Raw genomic sequence first — 23,845 nt, 5'->3', positions numbered from 1 at the left:
CCTCCAGGAACCAGATCCTGACTCTGGCTTGCTTGGTTGGCATCTGCACCTCCCTCTGGGGGTTGTGGGCAGATATTTTTTCTTGAGCATGTTCCATGCCTGTACCCCATGGACTGTGTGTTAACTCTGCGTATCCACCAGTTTTCCATTTGAGTGACTAGGAAAACATTTGGCATACAATGCTTTGTGACGTCCTTTGGTCTCTACTTGTTTACATAGTAAGTCCACCTCTATTCTTTTTCCCTCTAGCCTGTGACAATGCAAATAGCATTATTTGGCTCCAATCCCATCTAAACACAGTGCCAATGTAGATTGTGAAACCATGTTATGGTACTCAGCGGCTGGCCAGAGGACCCAGAACCTGCAACCACAAATCTAATTTTAAACAGTAATCAAAGGGAAAGACAGAATTTGAAACTCCATAGGTGTCTGGGGGTGAGTCTGCAGATCCCAGCGTGGGAAGCCTGAGCTTGCTGGCTCAAGCATAGGTGCCCAGAGCCATGTCAGGAACCACAGGGAGGCTGGGAATATGACTGTTGTTATCAATGTGTGGCTACTTAGTTCTTTCTTAGAAACCATCTCAAGAGTTATTCCCTTTATTTCTATGCCCCGGTCTAAGTTTGAAAGCTTTTCCTCTGAGCTCTCTTGATCACTGGGGGACCAAAGATCTAAGGCTAGGTCCATCCTTAGATCTTCCTCCCAAAGTCCCCATCGGGCACTGCATACCTCCGCCTCCCTCTCATAGATGCCTCCTGTTTGTGGGTACCGAGGTCCTGAGTCATCTTCCTGCAATTGTACCACACTCTGGCCTTACCATGTTGCTATCAGATTCTCCAACAGGTCATTGCATGGGCCTCCCCAGGCACACTAACCATTCATACCTCACAAAACATTCCTTTCTGGGCCAGGCACGGTGGCTCATGCCTGTAATCCCAGCACTTTGGGAGTCCGAGGCGGGCAGATCACCTGAGGTCGGTAGTTCGAGACCAGCCTGACCAACATGGAGAAATCCCGTCTTTACTAAAAACATACAAAATTAGCTGGGTGTGGTGGCACATGCCTGTAATCCCAGCTACTCGGGAGGTTGAGGCAGGAGAATTGCTTGAACCTGGGAGGCAGAGGTTGCAGTGAACTGAGATTGCGCCATCATACTCCAGCCTGGGCAACAAGAGAGAAACTCCGTCTAAAAAAAAAAAAAAAAAAAAAAATTCCTTTCTGGGCTTAAAAAGTCAATCAGTATTTTCTCCATAATCCATGTAGCTCAGAGTTGATATGCTACATGCCAACACTCACTGAAAGTGAGTGTTTACTCATGTCCCCTTATGACAGACAGCTCTCCAACGTTTAATTTCAGCTCTGCTGTTTACTAGCTGTGTGAACTTGGGCAAATCACTTAGTTTTCTAAGCCTCAGTGTCCCCATGTATAAAATACTACATGCTCTGCCTTCTATACAGAGTTGGGAAACTCAAACTTGATAAAAGATGTGAAAACATTTAAGAAATTATAGGCCGGGTGCGGTGGCTTATGCCTGTAATCCCAGCACTTCGGGAGGCCAAGGTGGGTGGATCACTTGAGGTCAGGAATTCGAGACCAGCCTGGCCAACATGGTGAAACCCTGTCTCTGCTAAATTTACAAAAATTAGCTGGGCATGGTGGCGGGTGCCTGTAATCACAGCTATTTGGAAGACTGGAGCATAAGAATTGCTTGAGCCTGGGAAGCGGATGTCAGTGTGAGCTGAGATTGCGTCACTGCACTCCATCCTGGGTGACAGAGTGGGACTGTCTCTAAATAAATAAATAAATACAATTATAAAGTGCTAGTCACATGCAAGTTGGTACTGAAACAGGCCTTGACATATTTCATAGTCACTTTATAATTCTTCCATCAAGTCTGGACAAGTGTCACCTTAGCACAGATCAACCCAGATCAACATACTGAAAATTTAGAAACACAAGATTCTTTAATAGAGGATATTTTTCTGCCTTGCTTCTTCTAATTGCAATATATCATATTTGATCATTGTAGTGCTTGATGGATTTATTTTGCAGCTTACTACGATAGAATGAGAAATCATTGGCTTTTCCAAATAGATCATGGCTGCCTCCCCATTGGAGAAAGAGGTACTCTGTAGAGCAACTAGGTTAACTCAGAATATCTACACCCTGAAAGGCCAGTTTTCTTTTTTCTTTTTTTTTTTTTTTTGAGATGGAGTCTCGCTATGTCGCCCAGGCTGGAGTGCAGTGACCGGATCTCAGCTCACTGCAAGCTCCGCCTCCCGGGTTCACGCCATTCTCCTGCCTCAGCCTCCTGAGTACCTGGGACTACAGGCGCCTGCCACCTCGCCTGGCTAGTTTTTTGCATTTTTAGTAGAGACGGGGGTTTCACCGTGTTAGCCAGGATGCTCTCGATCTCCCGACCTCGTGATCCACCCGCCTCGGCCTCCCAAAGTGCTGGGATTACAGGCTTGAGCCACTGCGCCTGGCCCCCAGTTTTCTTTTTATAATGAAAACATATTAAGGGAATTTGGAAATAAAAAGAGAGGAATCATCCAGAATTCTACCATCTTAACACGGCTCTGTGTTTTTGCCCATTACAGCCTAGTTGGCATCCAGAAGCACTTAAACTTAAGAGGGCTGTAGTTACAATGTACATATCATTTTGGTATTCTGCCCTTTTTTCACTTAAGCATTTCTCTACATTTCTTTTTTCTTCTTTTTGTGATTATACTTTGATAGGCATCCACATTCCTACTTAGCCTCCGTGTTTATCATTTTAATGGTGAAATAACATTCCATGAACTGAATTAATCATGATTCCTTTTGGGTCAGGATGTAGGTTGTCTCCAGGTTTTTCTTTTTCTACTGTTAATAATACTACAACAAACAGGCCAGGCACGGTGGCTCACACCTGTAATCTCAGCACATTGGGAGGCCGAGGTAGGTGGATCATCTGAGGTCAGGAGTTTGAGACCAGCCTGACCAAAATAGTGAAACCCCATCTCTACTAAAAATACAAAATTAGCCGGGCATGGTGGCACACACCTGTAATTCCAGCTACTTGGGAGGCTGAGGCAGGAGAATTATTTGAACCTGGGAGGCGGAGGTTGCAGTATGCTGAGATTGCACCATTGCACTCCAGCCTGGGCAACAAGAGCAAAATGCTATCTCAAAAAATAAAAATAATGCTACAACAACTGGCTTCTTAAATATAGCTTTTTGCCTTTGTTGAAAACTAAAGTCTCCAGGATAGAATTATTAGCTCAAAGCGTAAAAACTCTTTAGAGTTCCTGCAAATATATTTTTATTGCTTTCCAAAAGGATCCCACAAATTTTGATGCTGTTAACATATTTTATCTCATTGCTAACATTCCAGCATTGAGCAATTTATTATAAAATTTTACTAATTTAATAGGTATCAAATGCTATTCTTTTAAAATGCTATTTTTATTTCCACAAAGGAAAGACAATTTTCAAGGGCTACTTTTTTAGAGGGAAAAGTTTTGTCACCAGAAAGATAAATCCAGGTAGCTGATAGTATCTTCAGTTAGCCTTTTGTCCATACCAAAGACATAGGAGAATGAGCTGGTACTCAACCTCCCCTTGAGAGGGCGAGAGCAGCTAGATCTGCCCCTTTAAACCATGATATTCAGGTCTATGGTATGCAGTAGGGTGGATACTACTGAAATAGTTTACACATTCTTGCTGGAACTTAATAATACACTTTCAGTTTTACTGAACTTCTAAACCAGCAACATAAGTTAAGCATCCGGGAATATTACAACATGCAAATTGACTATCATCTAACAACTGGCATCTAGACTCAGTCAGAAGGAGTTTTCAGGCAAACAGAATCTGGTGTGATGTTTATAGCTGCGTAGCGGGAGCCAGGCCTCTTAGCTTTGCTATTTGTGTCAGTTCCCAAGGGAACTTAAGTGGAAAAAGGCCACTCCAATTTTCTCTGTTTTAGGTTGCCCATTTGCCTGAAAGAAGTGATGTGAAACTTGTGAACCAGAATCTTGGAAATATTCTGAGAATCTCAGATGGAAGAGACCATTTTAATTATGAAAACTTTTTTCATTAAAAAAAAAAATCAGGTAACCTTTTCCCCATTTCACATTTCTGGTTCAGATACTCAATAAAATGCAAATAGAATGACAGAATTTACTTTGATAAGCTCAAAATCAGTAGCAAAATATAAATCAAGATGCCTTATTATGAAAAAATGTTAAAGATTTGTTAAAAACGGTAATGTAAGCAGAGATGATTTTAGGTATTTAGGATGTTTAATTGTGTCCCATCCTGCCTTGCCCCCTTTACATATTTAACATTTTTTTTTCTGATAGGAAAGTAACTTGTAGATTGGAAAAAATATCTTATTTTATCTTAAAAACAACTGCGTGAAGCACATGTTATTATGGTGTCTTCATTTTACAAATGAAGAAACAGACTTAAAGAGGCTAAGGGCCCCGAGGTCACACTGCTCAGAAGTGTGTCTCAGCTCCCTTATTCAAGCTCTTCTATTTCTCAGGGTTTACCCTTCTTGCATTTGAAACTGAGCAAAAGTTTAAATTCTTTTACCCAGGCTGCAGAATGGGTCTGGGAAAGACGGTAATGTTCTTGAGAGGATCATGCATGTAGGTGCTGGGGAGAAGCCATTGGGTGGAGAATGTGTGAACAGCAGGTGGCAGCAGTGTCTTTGGAGTGCGTGGTTGTCCCAGGCAGTCCTCAGAAAGCAAGGTCCGTGCATACCATTGAGCGCTAAACCTAATGTCTGACCTCTCATCTCTGACCTCCTGCTGAGCCAGGTGGACTACCTACCACCTAGTAAGGTACAGTGTATCCCTGGGGAAGGAGTTGGGGAGAACATTGGGAAACAGGTGACTTGGGAGTCACTTCTAATTGAAAGGCTCCCATCTGGATAACTGGTATAATGTGCAGTGGTCTGACCCTGGCATATTACTTAGCTTCTCTGTTCTTCAATATCCTTTCTGTAAAATTGGGATAATGGCCATCTGCCTCACAGGATCACTGAGATGATTAAGGGAACGTGGTATCTACAAAGCCCTTGGAACAGCCCAGTACCGGGCGCACACTATGTGTACGTTACCCATTATTAATACTCTTTGTTGAAGGCTTTATCATTTGCGGTGGACTTTCATACCTATCATTTCATTCCATCCTCCCACCATATTTTAAGATACAAATATTACACCCACTTAATAGAGGAGGACACCGGTTGAGCCAGAGAAAGTACAAATTAGCATGAGCTTTGAAGTCAGAGATTGGAAATCAGGCTCGTTAGAGTTGTGGGATTTGTGCAAGTTACTTAATGCTTTGGAACCTCAGTTTCTTTGTAAATGAGTGATAATATTACGTATCTTGTGGGTTTATGACAACATATATGAAGTTTAAAACAACATATATGGTTTAAAACAACATATATGAAGCCCTCTGGTGTGGTTCCTCTTCCACAGTGAACACTTAAAATTATTCAACGGATGTTTTAAAACATCAAAAAGTATTTAGCCGGGCGTGGTGGCTCATGCCGGTAATCCCAGCACTTTGGGAGGCTGAGGCAGGCGGATTGCCTGAGGTCAGAAGTTCGAGACCAGCCTGGCCAACATGGTGAAACCCCGTCTCTACTAAAAATACAAAAATTAGCCGGGCGTGGTGGCACATGCCTGTAATCCCAGCTACTCAGGAGGCTGAGGCAGGAGTATCGCTTGAACCTGGGAGGTGGAGGTTGCAGTGAGCCGAGATGGTGCCACTGCACTCCAGCCTGGCGACAAAGCAAGACTCCATCTCAAAATAAATAAATAAATAAATAATAAAAAGTATTTTAAAAGGCAAGTAAAGTTACTCACAATCCACCACCTAGAAATAACCTTGTTATTGCTGTGATGTGTTTTTTTCCCCTAGTATTTGTAAGCGATATGGCCGAGCTCCTATCACATATGTCTAAGTCAGTTGACCAAGGTGCCAAAGCTAAGACAGGGGCAGAACTGGCTCACACACCAGGCAGGGCTGCCTCCAGGGCCAGATTCTTCTGTGTACCTACTTCTCCACACTTCCTCAATCAAGTTAAGGCTTAAATGTCTTTTGAGAAACTGATGAAAAAATATTTCAAGTGTTTCAAGTTTGAAAATATACACTTACATTCAAAAGCACGTAAAGAAACCAGAGGTACCCAAGACAATCTAATTATACAGTTCAAGGCTGGAATTCTGCCCAGAAGGTAGCCTTTCATGTGCAAAACATGTTAATTTCTACAGATTTTTGTTTGGCCAACATTTTCACTGTAAAAACATTACTGTTCAAGCTGTTACGACTACAACAAGTAAATTTGGAAAAATCAGTGAATTAATCATTTGACAAATGGATTAAATTGAGTGAATTAATGATTCAGCAGATTGGGTCTTCGGGTGCACTAAGAGCCCTGAAAGCTTCTTGAGACAGATATTCTGATTCTAGGGTCACGGCTACTCACCATGTGTGCATCCCAACTCCAAATCCACACTCATTTCCTGGTTGTCTCCTCAGTGAGAGCTGGTGCTTCCCCGTTGGTTCTTAGGGTTGAAGCCCGCTCACTATGGGTCTTAGAGTCAGAAGACCCAGGTTTGAATCTCACTGGGCTTGTCCACATCTTAGCCACAGAACACTGGCCAAGCCAGTGCACCCTGGAACCGCACTGTCACCGATTACACAGAGATAGTGCTGATGCCTGTCCTGCTTTGTTCCCAGCATCACTGTCACTACCAAATCAAATGGAAATGCTCTCTGGGAGCCGGAAAGTGCTAGGTGAATTTTAGTTCCTCATGAGTTCATTATTATGAAAACCACAGTGGCCACGTGTGCTCTCCGTCATGCGGTGGGGGGGGAGGGCTGGGGACGGCTCTTGGGGAAGGAGGGCCAGGCCTGCTCGCTGGGAGAGGGTCACCACTCACCTTTGCTCTTTGGTCTCTGCCTTTCTGGTCACTGACACGCATGACAGAACGGCACACACACCTATTAAACTGCCTCCCCCAGGTCATCTGCCAGTGAGCAGCTGGCAGACCCCAGTGGCCCTACAAACGCCTCCTCACTGGCCGCTTCAGGCTGAGGTCATTTGCCCGGAGCCACTGGGGTGGGGTGAGAGGGAAGCCTGGGTTCTCCCAGTCACCTTGGGCCCTGTGCGGCCAGGCTGGGTGGCATCCTCCTCCGTCTGGCCTCTCTGCACCCAACTCTGAACGCAGCCTGAAAGAGGGCAGAAGGATTGTCTGCTGGGCACCTTTGCTGCCTCACAGCCAAAGAAACCTGGCTGGGGAGGGCTGGGCAGGGAGGGTACACAGCTGGGCGTGACAGGGAGGGCGTGAAATGGCGTAAGCATGGGAACAGGATCAAAGGCAGAGAACGAGGGGGCAAGAGGTGTCTGGAGAATGCAATTGTTTTCCTCCTCCCTTTTCTCAAGTGGAAGAGTGAAATCATTAAAGAAAATAATACCCTTCAAAGGGGAATTGGCCATCAGTGTTGAATTTTAGTGCTGGAGTGGGTGACACATCCCAGCTGCAGTCAGGAGACCTACCGCTGCTGAGTGACTCTGCACCAGCCACCCGCCATCAGCCACCAGCCCCCGGTCAAGCAGTCGTTTACCACCCACTTGGTCTGGCTCACTTTCTGTTTCCTGAGTTACATTAGCCCTAGTGGAGACCTAACTTAACAGTTCATCACGCTTGAAAGGTGCTTCTTCCTCCCAGAGAACTTCATGTCCACCCTCTAAAAGCTCATCTGTCTGAACAGCCCTTCAGGGTTAAAAGCACTTGTGTTCAGATGGAAGGTTCTGAGGTTCCATCTAATCTTGTTATTACCCAGACATCAGCTGGGCCCTCATTTCACCCCTCTGAGATTTGGTTCAATTTAGCCTGGACCCCAATTCCAGGTCCAGCTTAAGACCATTACAGGTCCCAGGGTCTTTCAGTTATGGAGTCAGCATTCCACATCATATCAAACACATTAGAATATACCCATATTTCACATTGAGTGTCACATTTTTGCTGTGGAAAGGATCAAAAAGACTTTATTAATCTTGCTTTTGAAATTCTAGCTGCTCACTGACTACATGTCTGGCTATGTTCTCCAGGCCGGCACTGTGCATGCACAGTACGTTTTGTGGAGGGAGAAAACCAAACCTTAGTATTATTTTCAAATAGAGAATCCAGAAACATTAAATTTAAACATGAATGAAGTTGACATTGTTTGTTTTACAGACATTTAATTAAAATGTATTCCTTTCAATTTCATACTTTTCCCTTTATATTTTAGATACAATAACTTTTTTTTTTTTTTTTTTTTTTGGCATGTCACGTATTTTCACAGGCCTTTGAAAAAGGCTCATTGACCAGAGGCCCTGTCCCAGGGCCCTGCTGACCAGATGGCTCTGCTGGTGGTTGCTGAGAGCCCTTCCCAAGATTTTGCCCCACCCCTCACCTCATTCCCAGCCTCTTTCTCATTCCCTGCTCCCTGCTCCTGTGTGTCTATCTGCCTGTGTTTCAGTTTCCGCTGGTATCAAAACTGACCGCAAAGCCCAGCTCCTTCATTGTTACATGGACATTTCATAAGGTTGATACCTGGACACATTCTGAGGACCATCGAGAACTGGCACTTACATACCTTGTAAGCTCCTGGCATCTGCTTGGCTCCACCCTTTCCCTCCCAGTGCCCACCCTCTCTCACTCCACATCCTGCCAAGGGCAGCTCTCCAGGGAGCCTGCATCACATCAACCACTTCCCTTGTCTGGCTGCTTCTCTTTCAAACAGCCAGGAATGCCTGCAGTCCCTATCGCCCTTGAATCTGCAGAGCAACATTGCTGCATCTCTGCACAAGCATTATCCGATGCCTCCATCCCTTCCAGAGCTTCCTGGGCAGGAACTGCTGCTGGACACATCCCAGGATGGGGATCTCACCATCTCTCAGGACAAGGCTTTTGCTTGCCTTTTGGCCTGTTCTCACCATAAAAAAATTAGTAAGATGAGGCCAGATGCGGTGGCTCATGCCTGTAATCTCAGAACTTTGGAAAGCCAAGGTGGGAGGATTGCTTGAGCTCAGGAGTTTGAGACTAGCCTGGGCAACACAGGGAGACCCCGTCTTTACAAATACTACTGCTCCCACTACTACTATTACTACTACTAGTAAAATTAGTTGGGCTTAGTGGTGCACGTTTGTAGTCCCAGCTACTCAGGCATCTGGATCGCTTAAGCCTGGGAAATTGAGGCTGCAGTGAGCCATGACTGCGCCACTGCACTACGGCCTGGGTGATAGAGAGATACCCTGTCTCAAAAACAGAGAAGAAAGTAATAAGATGAATGTGAATTCTGGCTTTATTTCAACTGCTCCTGATCCTGCCTCTGGGCTCCTTTGACCTTCAGCCTACCCCTGAGAGACAGAGCTCTGTCTCCATGGGACAACTGAGGAGCCCTGTAGCAAAGCCCCAGCTGAGATCCAGCCTCTCGACTTGCAGTCCTGGCTTCCTCAAGGTCCGGTTTTCTCCCTGACTGCCTTTTATTACTCGGCTTTCTTCAGGGAAGAAATGCACTGCACTGTGAATTTCCTTCAGCAAACAGAAGCTCTCTGCTTGTTGAAGTAAACAGCGCTGCAGAGGGTGGGGCGGGGAGGGGCTGGGGTGGGAACAGGGCCAGCTTCCCCATTAGCCACAGGAGGCACAGTGCCCAGGGCCCACAATAGGACCCATGGAAATGATGCGATTTCTTTTAAAATCGGGAGAAAAAAATAACTTTTAGGTCAAATACAATGTTTTAATATGTAATACAAATCTATTTTTCTTCTTACCAATGCAGATGTAAAGTATGATTTTTAATATTTTTTTTCATAAAGGGATGCATGAAGGCTACAGTACCCAGGGTCCAGGTCCACAGAGTGATAATATGGTCCTGGTGGGCAGGGGTGTCTGGACTGAAATTTATGTGTGACAGTCCATTTAATGGCACCAGTCCATTTAATGGCACAGTGGTGCTACTGAGGGGACAGAGACCTGGCACCTCCTGGTCTATGAGCTCCCATCACCCCCTCAACACACACACACCCAGATGAACCAGTGAAAGAATGACAAGGCTGATTCTGTTGGCGTGGTCAGCATGTGCTGGGTCCAAATGCCCAATCCTTTTGGGGGATTTTTCTTTTCTTTTCTTTTCTTTTTTTTTTTTTTTTTTTGAGACGGAGTCTCGCTCTGTCACCCGGGCTGGAATGCAGTGGCGCGATCTCAGCACACTGTAACCTCTGCCTCCCGGGTTCAAGCGATTCTCAGGCCTCAGCCTCCTGATTAGCTGGGATTACAGGCACCCGCCACCACGCCTGACTAATTTTTGTGTTTTTAGTAGAGACGGGGTTTCACTATGTTGGCCAGGCTGTTCTCAAACTCCTGATCTCAAGTGATCCACCCACCTCGGCCTCCTAAAATGCTGGGATTACAGGCGTGAGCCACCGTGCCCACCCTTTTTGGGGGGATTTTTCTTAAGAGGTGACACCATACAGAGTATATAATAGTTGTTTTTCTTCTTGAAAAAGGACAGCATAAAACTTAGCCCTGGTTTAGGATACAATCCACTCTTTATCTCTTATCATACAGGAGCAGCCAGTATGGGCATGAGTACACTGCTCTGCCCTATGCATCACAGGGACAGGGAGAAGTGAGGCCATGGGCCACACTCTGGGGAAAGGGGATCAGCTCTCTCAGCTGGGGGCAGCTTGTTTTCTCCTTTGGACTTCCACCTCACAGCTCAACCCTGGGCTCCCTGAAGGGCAGATGGGCAGTCCATTAGGAAGCCTTGCCTGACTCATCCTCAAACTGACCGCCTCCTCTTCCCCTCATGAGAATGCATCTCATTAGCATTCTCAGCAGAGAAACAGCATAAAATGGTTAAAAAAAAAAAAAAAAAAGAGTGAGCTTTGCCCCTAGCCAGTCCTGTGTTCCCATCCCAGCTCTACCACTTCCCAGCTCTGTGCCCGTTTCTGAGCCTCAATTTTGTTAGCAGTTAAAATGGGGATATTACCTACTCATGCAGTTGTATTAACTAAGGCAAGCAATGAAAAGCCCATAGAACCAGTGGCAGCTTAGAATTGGCAGGGTCTAGGGCAAGTGTCCTGAAGCTGTGGTTTCCTGCTTTACATAATATAAAGAAACATCGCTGGGCGTGGTGGCTCACGCCTGTAATTCCAGCATTTTGGGAGGCCGAGGAGGATGGATCACCTGAGGTCAGGAGTTCAAGACCTTGTCTCTACTAAAAAATACAAAAATTAGCTGGGCATGGTGACGAGAGCCTGTAATTCCAGCTACTTGGGAGGCTGAGGCAGGAGAATCACTTGAATCCGGGAGGCGGAGCTTGCAGTGAGCTGAGATCTTGCCACTGCACTCCATCCTGGGTGACAAGAGCGAAACTCTGTCTAAATATATATATTTATTTATATATATTTGTTATATATATAAATATGTTATATTTATATATAATAGGTATATATTATATAATATATAAATACAAATAAATATATAATTTATATATATTATATAATATATAATTTATATATAAATATATACTTTATATATATTATATAAATATATAATTTATATATTATAGTTTTAATAATATATAATATAGAATATATATTAAAATATATATAAACATCAATAGTGTGTATCAGAGACGGAGGTGGCAGCCATCAGTGCTTCCACCCTCTGGCATATAGGAGCTCCTGTCTTCTTTTGGATGACTTGGTCCCATCTACCAAAAATGTGTCTTTGTAGTTCTGCCCCGACTTCCCACCCCGATCAGCCATGGGGAGACTATAGCATAAGGGGAAATGCTCTGGATGTGACGTCAGGGACCCTGGAGTGTAACGTGAACCCTGCTGCCCCTTAGCTGCAGATCTTGGGCAACTTGCTTCAGCAAGTGCAATCTGGGCTTCAGTTCTACGTATATCTGTAAAACGAGGTCTCCCTTCCAATTCTAGTATCGCTGATTTTATGACTCTGGGAAAATTCAAAGTTTCTTCACATCAGGAAAAGATCGGGGATTCTTTGTCATAACACACACTCCATTAAGCTATGGAAACAGGGAGTTTGAAAGCTTCACTGTCAACGGAGGCGGGCAGGCAGAGGCCTTCCATGAACTCCACTCATTTCACATCCCGTCGGTGGAATGGACTTTAAAATTGCTCTCAGCGACGCAGAGTGCCCCTAGGAGACTCACGTGCTGCTATGGACCCGGGAATTCTTATGCATTACCCTGCTGTAACACTCAAGGCTCATATTGGTGAGACCAACAAAATCTCTCTGGCAAATCCGGGAAAGTCTAGAATTCCATAGAACCAGGGGAATCACATAGGATCAGATTTCACCAGCTTTCTCTACTTGAAAATTCTTATGCTGGCAACCCAGCCCAAGTGTACTTTGCTTGAAGTTGATCAGTTACAAAACCATAAGTTTGGGGAGAGAGTACATGTGGGGATATGAGGTGCAGGGGGCGAAATGACAAATCACACATTTACCAGTAAACTTGGGGGTGGGGGAGAACGGGAGAAAAACCACTTCTGGAATTCCTATCCTTGCCTGTTTACTCCTCCTACTCATTGCAGTATGGAAACCATTTAGCTGCAGACAAATGATTTCCTGGCATATTCTTGGGACTATTCCAGTAAATCATGTCCTTCTCTACCCCTGGGAAAAGTCTCTCCCTTGCTTGGGTCATAACTCAAAACTACAGCTTCGACGTACTTGCCCTAGACCCTGCTTTCAGTCTGCCTCCAGTGAGCTGAGGCTCTGAGATTAAGTATATGCACCAGTGCCGATAGGCCTGAGCTCCAAGAATGACCCACAGTAAAAGACAAACTAGGCCAGGCACTGTGGCTCATGCCTGTAATCCCAGCACTTTGGGAGGCCAAGGCAGGAGGATCACTTGAGCTCAGGAGTTCAAGACTAGCCTGGGGAACATAGAGAAACCCTGTTTCTACAAAAAACACAAACATTTATCTAGGCATGGTGGCTTGCACCTGTAGTCCCAGCTACTCAGGAGGCTGAGGTGGGGGAATCACTTAAGCCCAGGAGGTCCAGGCTGCAGTGAGTTACGATAGCACCACTGCACTCTAGCCTGGACAACAGAGCAAGACCCTGTCTCAAACAAAACAAAACAAAAACAAAAACAAAATCAAAAGACAAGATAAAAAGGAGCTGTCTCTAGGGCAACATAGTCCCTGCTTCTGACAAACCTGTCCTCCAAAACTAGAAGAGACAACATTTTCATTTCTCTAACCTAAAAAATTTTAAACAGAATAGTAAAAATCTGATTCTATTAATAAGACTTCTATTTACACATAAACTCTCTGGGAATCTATTCATCTCTCTAAGTGATCGTTTCTATTAAAATGAGCTTCTATCTAGTGATTTTGTTAAAAATACCAAAACAAGTTGATGGGATCAACACAGGAGAAGAGATAGTTTCCCTTCAGAGTCAACAAACTTTTTCTGTAAAGGGCCAGACAGCAAATATCTTCCACTTTGTGGGCCATGAGGTCTCTGTCACAACTTCTCAAGTCTGTCGTCACAGCACCAAAGCAGCCACAGACACCGCGTAAGCGAGTCAATGCAGCTATGTTCCAATACAATGTTATTTGCAAACACTGAAATTTGAATGTCATATAATCTTCACATATCATAAACTATTATTCCTCTTTTGAGTTTTTTTTTCAACCACTAAAAAATTAAAAAGCCATTCTTAGCTCTCAGGTTGTACAAAAACAGTGGTGGGCTGAATTTTGCCCACAGACCGTAGTTTGCCAAACTCTGATTTAGAGGTTCCCCAGGGCAAACATGCAAAGAAGTTAAAGTTTGGTTTTTGGTTAATGTAACCTTTCCCTACTGGCACTGGCATTTTAAAACAAGACAAGTGGGTAAGGAAAATGCAAGTCAAAGGAATAAGTTATTAACAGAGGAATTTCAAAAGAGTTGAAAATAATTTGGAGACGATCCCTCATCTGACACCTTGTAAACAACTATTAACTCTACCTTCAGGTGAAATGAGTTTCACCTTCATCAAGTTCAGTAGACTTCTGTTGACCTCTGTTCCATTCCAGGAACACACTAAGTGCAAGATGATGCAAGAACAGCCTCTGCTCTCTGAGAGAGACAACTACTGTTAAACAATGAAAGGTCCTTTCCAGTTAGTGGTGGAATTGATTCATTCATTGAACAAACATTGATTGAGCATGCCGGGCCCTGGGTCAGGTGCTACCCATTTCAAGGTGAATAAGTTCTGAAGATGTTTATGGTAAGCAACATTCTTACTATTACCTTGTTCTCATTTGCTTGAGGGAAAAGATAGAGGCCCAGAGGTAGCTTGCCCAGGTGGAAGAGTAAAGAGGAGACCAAAGTGTGACTACTCTTCCTTAACCGGGCTGGAGTCAGGAGAAGCACCTAGCTTGCAAAATTTAAGAAGGGGCCAGGTGCAGTGGCTCATGCCTGTAATTCTAGCACTTTGGGAGGCTGAGGTGGAAAGATCACTTGAGGCCAGGAGTTTGAGACCAGCCTGGGCAACATAGTGAGACCCTGTCTCTACAAAAAATTTAAAAAAAATTAGCTGGGTGTGGTGGCGCCTGCCTGTAATCCCAGCTACTCAGGAGGCTGAGGCGGGAGGGAGGATTGCTCAGTGAGTTGGAGGCTGCAGTGAGCTACAATCATACCACTGCACTGTGGCGCTGTCTCAGACTCATCAGGACCTCCAGATCTCACTCTCCGCCCCCTCACCTGGCTCCAAGGAATCCCCGCTGGAGTGGGCATTTGTGGGTTTTGGACACCGTGCTCATGTCCCCTTCCTAAGATGCCCCGATTTTCCAACGTAGAATTGAGGAATGACCTCTTTTTCACTGTACACAGTCTGATGGAACTCCTCCCAGGGCCTTACCGTCCCAGGGCTGAGGCTGGTGTGAGGCCTGGAGCCTGACCGTTGGTGCTCCCTTCCAGGGCAGAGAATCCTAAGCTGAATGAACTGGTTTCTTTTGCTTGCCATCAACCACTGTGACACCTACAGTCCCTCTGGGTAATGCCCATGTCACACACCACATCAAATCTCAGAGCCCTGCTACTCAAAGTGTGGCCCACAGGCCAGCAGCACTGGCAACAACACCCAGAGCTGGCAAGAAATGCAGAGGCTGGAGCCAGCCCCCACCACCGCAGAATCTGCATTTGGACAAGATCCCTGGCAGGCTCCTGTGCTCATTAAAGTGTGGGGAGTGCCCCTCTACACCTTTCCTCACCCTCCCACACCGTCTCGCAGCCACGGGGGCTTGGGGAAGGGGCCTGCCTTGACGTGCATGAGTTGCTGAAACTAAGGGAGGCTCCAGGCTGACCCTGGCTTTCCAGATGATCTCACTCCCTGAGGACTGCTCAGCTATGGGCTTCTCAGGCGCACTCACCTGGTGCGTAGCGGATGGCTGACTCTAAAATAGGAAAAATTGGGCAATGATTTCAGAAAATAATGACATTTGAACAAACCTCTCTCCAGAGAAGCCCCTTCCCTTCCAAGGGAGGCCGGAGACTTCCGAGGTTGCTTCACAGGGGAAAGCTCCGCTACAAGTCCCTCAAGCTGAGATGGTGGTGGTTGTGGTTCCTTTTCCCTAGAGAAGGGACCTACTCTATCTTCTTTTTAGACGGATCAGGAGTGAAGAAAGGGCATGAATAATTCTAATATTTATAGGTAGTCCGCCATGTACCAGGTCTCAGACATGTTTTACCTTTTATTCTTATTTGTTTGTTTGCTTACTTATTTAAATAGAGGCAGGGTCTCATTCCATTGCCCAGGCTGGAATGCAGTGGTGCAATCATGGCTCACTGCAGTCTTGACCTCCTGGGCTCAGGCGATCCTCCCGCCTCAGCTTCCCAAGTAGCTGGCACTACAGGTGCATGCCACCATGCCTGGCTAATTATTAATTTTTTTTTTTTTTTGTAGAGATGAGGTCTACTATGTTGCCCAGGCTGGTCGTGAACTCCTGGGCTCAAGTGATCTTCCTGCCTCGACCTCCCTAAGTGCTGGGATTATAGATGTGAGTCACCATACCTGGCCTTTTTTTTTCCTTTTTTTTTTTTTTAGAGATGAGGGTCAGAGCAACTGTCACCCAGGCTGGAATGCAGTGGCGAGATCATAGCTCACGATAGTCCCCAACTCCTGGGCTCAAGTGATCCTTCCACCTCAGGCTCCCAAGTAGCTAGGACTACGCAGATGCACCACCACACCTGGCTAATTAAAACAACTTTTTTTTTTTTTTGGTAGAGACAGGGTCTTGCTTATGGTCCAGGCTAGTCTTGAACTCCTGGCCTCAAGCATTCCTCCCATGTCAGCCTCCCAAGTAGCTGGGATAGCTTTAATTCTTTAACACAACTATAAGGTGCAGGCTCTTACAGAGGAGGAAACTGACATTCAGAGAGGCGGAGTAAACTGAAATTCAGAAAGGCTGAGAAACTTGCTTCAAACCCCCCGGTTGTTAACTGGGAAGAACTAAGGGTTGAACTTGGGTTTTGATCAGTGTTGCAGATTCACAAAAGTATCTGCAACATAGCACATGCAGTATAAAAGTGGTCGGCATGTCTTCATACGATCAGTGGTGGTGGTGATGCTGATGGCTCTGAGTGTGGGGGAAGGTGGGGTGGTGGCCTTAGGAGAGTCAAGGGCACAGACCAGGGGCTTGTGCAAGGCTCAACTCTCTGTGGTGGTGAGCTAGGAGACCAGCGAGATGTGCAGCTAGCATGAGACATCCTTTGCACCAAAGAGATTTGTAACTCAAGATAAAACATCAGTAAACTATTAAACAAGTGGAAATAAGACTACATATTCATATTTTTCCAATAATGACTTTTTCAATGCCTTTTTTTTTTTGAGACAGGTCTTGCTCTGTTGCCCGCCCAGGCTGGAGTGCAGTGGTGCGATCACGGTTCACTGCAGTCTAGACTTCCTAGGCTCAGTTGATCCTAGGCTCATTTCAGCCTCCAAAGTAGCTGGGACCACAGGTGTCTGCCACCACACCTAGCTAATTTTTTATATTTTTTGTAGAGATGGGGTTTTGCCGTGTTGCCCAGGCTGGTGTTAAACTCCTTGGCTCAAGAGATCCTCCCGCCTCGGCCTCCCTAAGTGCTGGGATTAGAGGCATGAGCCACTACACTTAGCCAATGCCTTTTTTTGAAATATAAAATAGTAAAATTCTATCACTGTTTCTCATTCTTTTGGGTGCCATGCTTTTGTCAATGCATTCAATACAAACCCTCGTAGGATAATCCAGCTCTAATGAGTGGGAAGCTGACCTCCTGCTTCCTTTTAATCCCAGATGTGAGGCTAAGGGATGTTTGCTCAGCTACTGGAGGGGGTAGTGACCCCTCCACCTGGAACACCAATGGTGTGCACCATTGTTAGGGAGGAGAGTAGGCTAAAAACACACGCAGTCACCTCTCTGAGGTTAATTTCTGGAGTGCCCGCTATCCTCATTCCTGGGCTCTCAGTCAAGAATGTAACTGAAGCCCCAGGACAATAGAGTGTGAAAGGAAAGATGTTCCCTGGTGTCAGATGCCCTGGCCAGCCAGAACCAAAAGCATGGAGTAGATACTTGGCTTTTATTCCTGGTGCTGGCTGGGTCCCTGTGTCCTGCCCTATACCTGAAATCCTCTTTAGGTGAAAGGCAAAGCTAACTAGGAAGCTCCAGCTTGGGCCTCCTCCAGCATCGCCAGGACCAGCTGTGACAGAGCAGCTTGCTTCCTCCTGCCGACCCCCTTGTTTAAAGGTTAAACACACAAAGGCAGGAGCCGCAAGCCCAACAGAGGGAACCGCAAAGCAGCCCCTCAAATGCTAACGATTTCACCAGAGGACCAGGATATTGTTAATTGTCTGAACTCAACTTCTAAGTGCCCTAGGAAACCTTCTAGTGTCTGAGAGTAAGATCAACAAGGAGGTGAGCTAGGTTTTCATAGTGTCATTGAGAAGTCCCCAGGAAACCTAACCCCGGTGGCAAACCCCAGTGTGCCCTGGGGAGACACAGGACCTGGGCACCTCTTCTGGATGCCACCAGCGAGGCACTTCCTGGAGAGCCGGCGATGGTGGGTCATTGGGGTCTACTCGAGGCCCCTCCTCCCACGCTGGAGAGGGGCTCTTCTTACTGCTCACCAATGCCGGACTTTAGTCCTGACGGGCGGTGAAGTGTGCTTCCGTCAGATTTCAGGGGAAGATCCAGTTGGGCTATCAGGCTAACTCACCACTGGCCCTGACCCATCCCGATGAATCATCCTGGTGAAGTGAACATCAGAGGCAGCTTTGAAGGAGAAAATGACAGCACTCTAGGGCGGCCTGACAGGTGAGGAGGGAAGAGGTGAGGGGCGGCATTGTCTTTGAATCCTGAGGAGCGTGACTTCCAAGGGCTGATTGCCAGGATCTAAGACTATTTAAAGAACAGGGCAATAGAAGTTGTCTATCATTGAGAGTTTGCTATGCCAGGCACCATACTAAAACTTTTCATGCAATATCTTGGTTATTCATGCCCTGAACGTTATAATGCAGTGCACTATTATTATTATCCCCATTTTGCAGATGGGGAAATAATCGCAGAGAAATTGAGCCACTTACTTTAAGTCACACAACCAGTAAGTGGCACAGGTGGCTTTTACATTCCGGTCTAATTTCGAAGGCTGGGATTGTACGTATTATCTAGGCTGCCTCTTTAGCAGGGCGGTTAAGTTTTCTATATGGCTTCTTCCTCCTTCTGTCACTGTTCATCATCCAGTTCATCTTCCCAGAACTGAGGCCCGGGGCAGTGCCTCTAAGCCCACACACCCATCATTCACTTTTATCAACTCTGGGTCTAGACAAGGGGTACAGGAAAGAGCCGGGTGGCTGTGGTGAAGGCATGTCTTAAAGCTCAAATTTGTGTGTTTTTGTTGCGGGAGCAGGACAGATGAGGGAGGGGGAAAGAGATAACGTGTGGAACTAGATTTCTTTTCTTTTCTTTCTTTCTTTCTTTCTTTTTTTTTTTTGAGATGGAGTTTCGCTCTTGTTGCCCAGGCTGGAGTGCAATGGCTCGATCTCAGTTCACCACAACCTCCGGCTCCCTGGTTCAAGCGATTCTCCTGCCTCAGCTTCCTGATTAGCTGGGATTACAGGCATGAGCCACCACACCCGGCTAATTTTGTATTTTTAGTAGGGAAGGGGTTTCTCCATGTTGGTCAGGCTGACAGGCCGACCTCAGGTGATCCGCCCGCCTTGGCCTCCCAAAGTGCTGGGATTACAGGTGTGAGCCACTGTGCCCGGCGGAAACTGGCCCCCTCCCCTCCCCTCCCCCCTTCCCCCTCCCTCCCTCCCTTCCTTCCTTCCTTCCTTTCTTCCTTCCTTCCTTTCTTCTTTCTTTCTCTTTCTTTCACATTTTAAAGTGTTTTTTATTTTTTTTAATTTTTAATTTTTATTATTTTACTTTAAGTTCTAGGGTACATGTGCACAACGTGCAGGTTTGTTACATATATATACGTGTGCCATGTTGGTGTGCTGCACCCATTAAGACAGTGTGGTGATTCCTCAAGGATCTAGAACTAGAAATACCATTTGACCCAGAACTAGATTTCTTAAAGGCTTTACCACACCAGTTTGGGAAAAGTTTTCTCTTTTAAGAACCTGAGGCCTGGAAATCAAAAAAGGGCCACCCAGGCTAGAGTCCAGGCCGGAGCAGTAATCACTACATAGTTAAAAAACAACTTAACACTATATTTAGGGTATGTCTGTGCTTAAATGAAATAGTTTTTTTTTTTTAAGTGTATGTTTTCACTTCTTACAAGTCAGAAAATACCCATATTACAAAAAGATCTCCCATCAGTCCTAGTTGTGAGAACAAAAAATTACAAAAACCCAATGATCAAAAATAGGAGAACAAATTCTGGCACATTAACCAGAAGACTAGGTGAAGCAACACAGGAAGATGCTTATGCAAAAGTTTTTGAATAAAACCACAATTTTGAATAAAAAGCCTTCCATAAACACACAGGCAAAACATATGGAAAATAAAAGTGTTTTTTCCCAATGGTGACCTTTTTTTCCTTCATAGTTTTTCTCCATTGTTTTTGTAATGCTTTGTGACAAATAAAAAATGTACACAATTATATGGTGGCATTTACCTTATGTGTACATTTTGCTTATTTCCCTTGAAACCCTGTATCCAAATGTGCCAAATAGCTTTTCATTTGAACTTGCAAATTGCTGCATGAAATTTAAATATTCCTTTAAATACACAACCCACATCAATTGCTGCTATACACATTGGAATGAATTCTTCAGGTTCAAGTCGTTTTTATCCAAATTTAAATTATCCATGTTTATCAGTAATACTTTATGTTTCTTGGGTAGGAACCAAAACGAGGAGAGCAAAAGGGGAGCTCCCAGCCCCCAGCAGTTCACATTAAAACAACACTGAAACCCAATTCTCTCTTGCCCACTGCCCCACTACTCCTCTTTCTTGGAAGGCTGGAAAATGGGTTATTTGGAGACACCCAGGGCTCCTAGCCCATTAGGGAGGCTCTGAACTTGGCTGAGGCTTCTGAAGTCTGGCAGCCTGAGCAGATCAGGTGGCTGTCTGCACTAGCGACTATAGCAATCAGCCTGGGGAGCCTTCTCATGGGAGAAGTGAATGTTAGCCGCAATCCTCATCCATTTGCTTTACCAGAAATCAAAGGCTCCTTCAGATCGCCCTGGTGGAGTAGGAAGCTGATTTTGTAGGCTCTAAGAGTGTATGTGTGTATTCATCTATACTCTACTCTTTCCTCTAAAGCTTAAGAGATGCTCTAGGATTAAAGCGACGGTATGGTAAGACCAAAAGTTTAAAAACACAAAACAAACAGACGAAAAAAACACAACTACATGGCCTAGAGCAAGGAATGAGAGGAGGGTAAGAGGGGAGGATTTCAAAATGAGAATTTCGTAGAATGAAGCTACAATAATGAACAAAGAATTTCGTAGCCAGAGTAAATAGTAAAACCAAAGCATTTTTAAACTGGCGGAGCTCTTGTTTCTAAGATTTGAGAGGCTGGGGTGAGTGGTGATTTGCTTGTGGCTTGAGTACCCCTGAGAAAATTATACAGCATGCCCAGGAGAGCCTTTTCTACTGGTTTTAGACGGTTAAAAATCTCCCAGGAAGGGAGCATGACATCTGTTTCCATGTAGTCTGGTATCATTTACTCTCAATCTGCCATGTAATCCTTTCCTGTTTTATTATTTTTTAGTGCGTTTGTGCATATATTCAGTTGCTTCCATAGACTCCTTGAGGGCAAGACGTCTATTATACTTTTTCTGTATTGTCCTACAACCCCAACCTTGAAAACAGCCCAGGATTTGCCATCATGATGTGTGCTGGCTTCTCGGCCCCCTGCCCCACACAGCATCCGCCAAGAGGAGCTGATTCTTCTACTCCTCCAGCCCACCCGAGCCCAAAAATACAGTCCCCCAAATACTGTAAACCAGTCTTAAGTGGAGATACAATTTGTCTTTTAGGCAAAATTATGAATCTTAACTTTCATAATTCTAGTTACTAGAAGACAATATGGAAGCTCTTTCTGTGTCTGAGAGAAAGTGAGCAGAACAAGAGATTAGAGTAACAAAAAATTGTAGCCAGAAGGGAAGAACGAAAGCTAGAAAAAGGAGGCATGGCAGATAGGAGGTTTCACGTAGCGGGTTAGCAACTGAAGAGAGGTGAGCAGTTTGGCCAGGATTTAAGCCTAGCAACGCTTTTTGAGGTACATTTTCTTGATATTCCTATTCTTAGGCAAATTATTCTGTGCCTTTGCTCTTTTTAATTTCTCCAGAAGGTGCTAGGCAGACAGTCCTGGAGTGTTCTGGAAAAGAGTGCTTTGTGTGAAGATAGCAGGAAAACACATCATGGGAATGACAGGCTTCGAGCTGAGTAAACCAGCAGTTAATCACTTCCCACTGGCTCAGGCTTCTGAGATGCAGGTATGCTCTGGCCATCCTTTAGGAAGCTAGCATCCCCTTCAAAAACAAAAGCCCCTACTGCCTGGGTGTGGGTTCCCATTTCTAATATTTACATCACTGGACTTTGTGCAACTACACTTAATCCTTTTGGGAATAGCGATGGGGCTCACGTCAGATAAAGGTGTCCTTGACCACAGCATGATTCAAGCAGTTCCTTGGCAAGTGTTTCATTGTGAAGTGTAGTTTTCACAGAGGAAGTGGACTTTGGGGTGAGGTGGGGAAGTGGAGGTGCAGGATGTGGGCAGTCCATCGAATCCCAGCTCACCAGAAGGCCGAAGGGCTGTATTATACCATTGCAGGCATCTGGGAGTTTTAACACTGGATTCATGAGTCTAACCAAGAGTTCCACTGGAAAGGCAGCATTTCAAATCCTTTCGGAGTGTCTCTGGAGTTGAAAACAGACCAGGACTTAGCATCATGATGTGTGCCGGTCCCTCTGACCCCATTGCCATGCAGCATCCGCCAAGAGGAGACGACTCTTCCGCTCCTTTGGCCCCCCTGTGCCCAGTCGGCCCCTCAGGAGACACAACTGCTCCCCTGCCACAGACAAAGCACTTTTCACCTTCCCGGTCATTAGGTTCCCCCTGGAGACGGTGGATTCCACGGCTCCACAGGATCTGCCTCGGGGCTCCGCTAGAATCAATGAGGGCTGAACTGCCTTCATTTACATCCGATGCCAGGCCTCAGAGCAGTGTTCTGTTCACTTCCATGAAACAACAAATCCAAATGCAGTTTGAGAATGGAGTAACAGAAACTTACAAAAGAGCCAGCCTTTAGCTTCCACGTGAGATTCGAATCTACTGCTTTGAAACGTTCTTTGCCTCCGTGCACAGGTGATTAACAACTCCAAAACAAACTTTGAAACTGTGACTTGAGCTTTGTTTCTGGGCCACTTGAGGGGTACCATGGCCTTGCAGTGAATGTTCTCCCGGGCAGTGGTACTGGGGATTTTCATTTCAAAAGGAAAAAGTTACTTTCAGTTTCCCTAAGGACCTAATGCAGGTGGGGAAAAAAAAAAAGGATTGGGGCTAAGGAACAAGAGAGGGACTCTACACACACTGCCCCGTTCGGTTATCGGCCCTGAGGAAGTGAGTGGGCATGCGGAGAGGGGCAGTGAAACCACCTCCTTGAGGGATGGAGAAATCAACGCCCAGATGGCAACATCAACCTGGGCCGGCCTGGAAGCAGGGAGCGGATGCCAAACCAGCACCTCTGGTTTCCAGGCCCCACGCTGCACTGCCCGCCTTGACGGGAGCTGGATGACTCTGAGCAAGACACTAAATCTTTCTAGGTCTCGTTTTTCTCTGTCCTCAATGATCTGAAGGCTCCTTCCAGTTCTGAATCAGCATTTAAGTTTAGGGCAACAGCCTCGGCAGGCCCTCATGTGGCCTGGACTCGACCCTTGCTTCTCCATGGCTTTGGTGACAAATGGAAAGAAAGCTCTCACAGGCAGCAGCAACCAGCCTTTTCCTCTGGGTTGATGCCCATTTGTCAAGAATTTGGCAAAAGTTACATTCATATTAGTGAACTCTCAACAGAGCTTCATTCATTGACACACAAAATTGATGACATCTGTTGGAGGAATGTAGCTCTGAAAACCCTCAATGTCAAAAAGTATGTATAATGGAAGGAACACTTCTTGTATTGCCCAACATTTCTAATTTCTTTCCAAACCCTTGTCTCCAGTTCTGGAAATGATGGCTCCCTGAACACCCTAGTGCTTTTTGTTTTGATTGGAGAATTTGGATTTTTTTTCCCCCTGTATATACATCTGACTGTAGATTTAAAAAAAAAAACTGC

The 23,845-nt window shown here is 45.4% G+C and overlaps 1 protein-coding gene and 1 long non-coding RNA gene across 3 annotated transcripts in view; one reads left to right on the top strand and one right to left on the bottom strand.

The window, feature by feature from the left end:
- Positions 1–6,780, bottom strand: part of LACTB (lactamase beta) — a 37,254-nt gene extending 30,474 nt beyond the window's left edge. For both annotated transcript variants that reach the window (XM_073995961.1, XM_073995963.1), the window contains exon 1: positions 6,489–6,780. The gene's annotated coding sequence lies outside the window, so the exon portion shown is untranslated. The remainder of the gene's footprint in view (positions 1–6,488) is intronic.
- Positions 6,781–17,852: 11,072 nt separating this feature from the next.
- LOC141407207 (uncharacterized) lies at positions 17,853–23,845 on the top strand. The gene is made up of 2 exons (XR_012415022.1): positions 17,853–18,374; positions 21,859–23,845. It is a non-coding gene; the product is annotated as an uncharacterized lncRNA (long non-coding RNA).

Source organism: Macaca fascicularis, chromosome 7 (genome assembly GCF_037993035.2).
Source record: "Macaca fascicularis isolate 582-1 chromosome 7, T2T-MFA8v1.1".
Lineage (NCBI taxonomy): Eukaryota > Metazoa > Chordata > Mammalia > Primates > Cercopithecidae > Macaca > Macaca fascicularis.
This window is presented reverse-complemented; position numbering and strand designations above follow the sequence as displayed.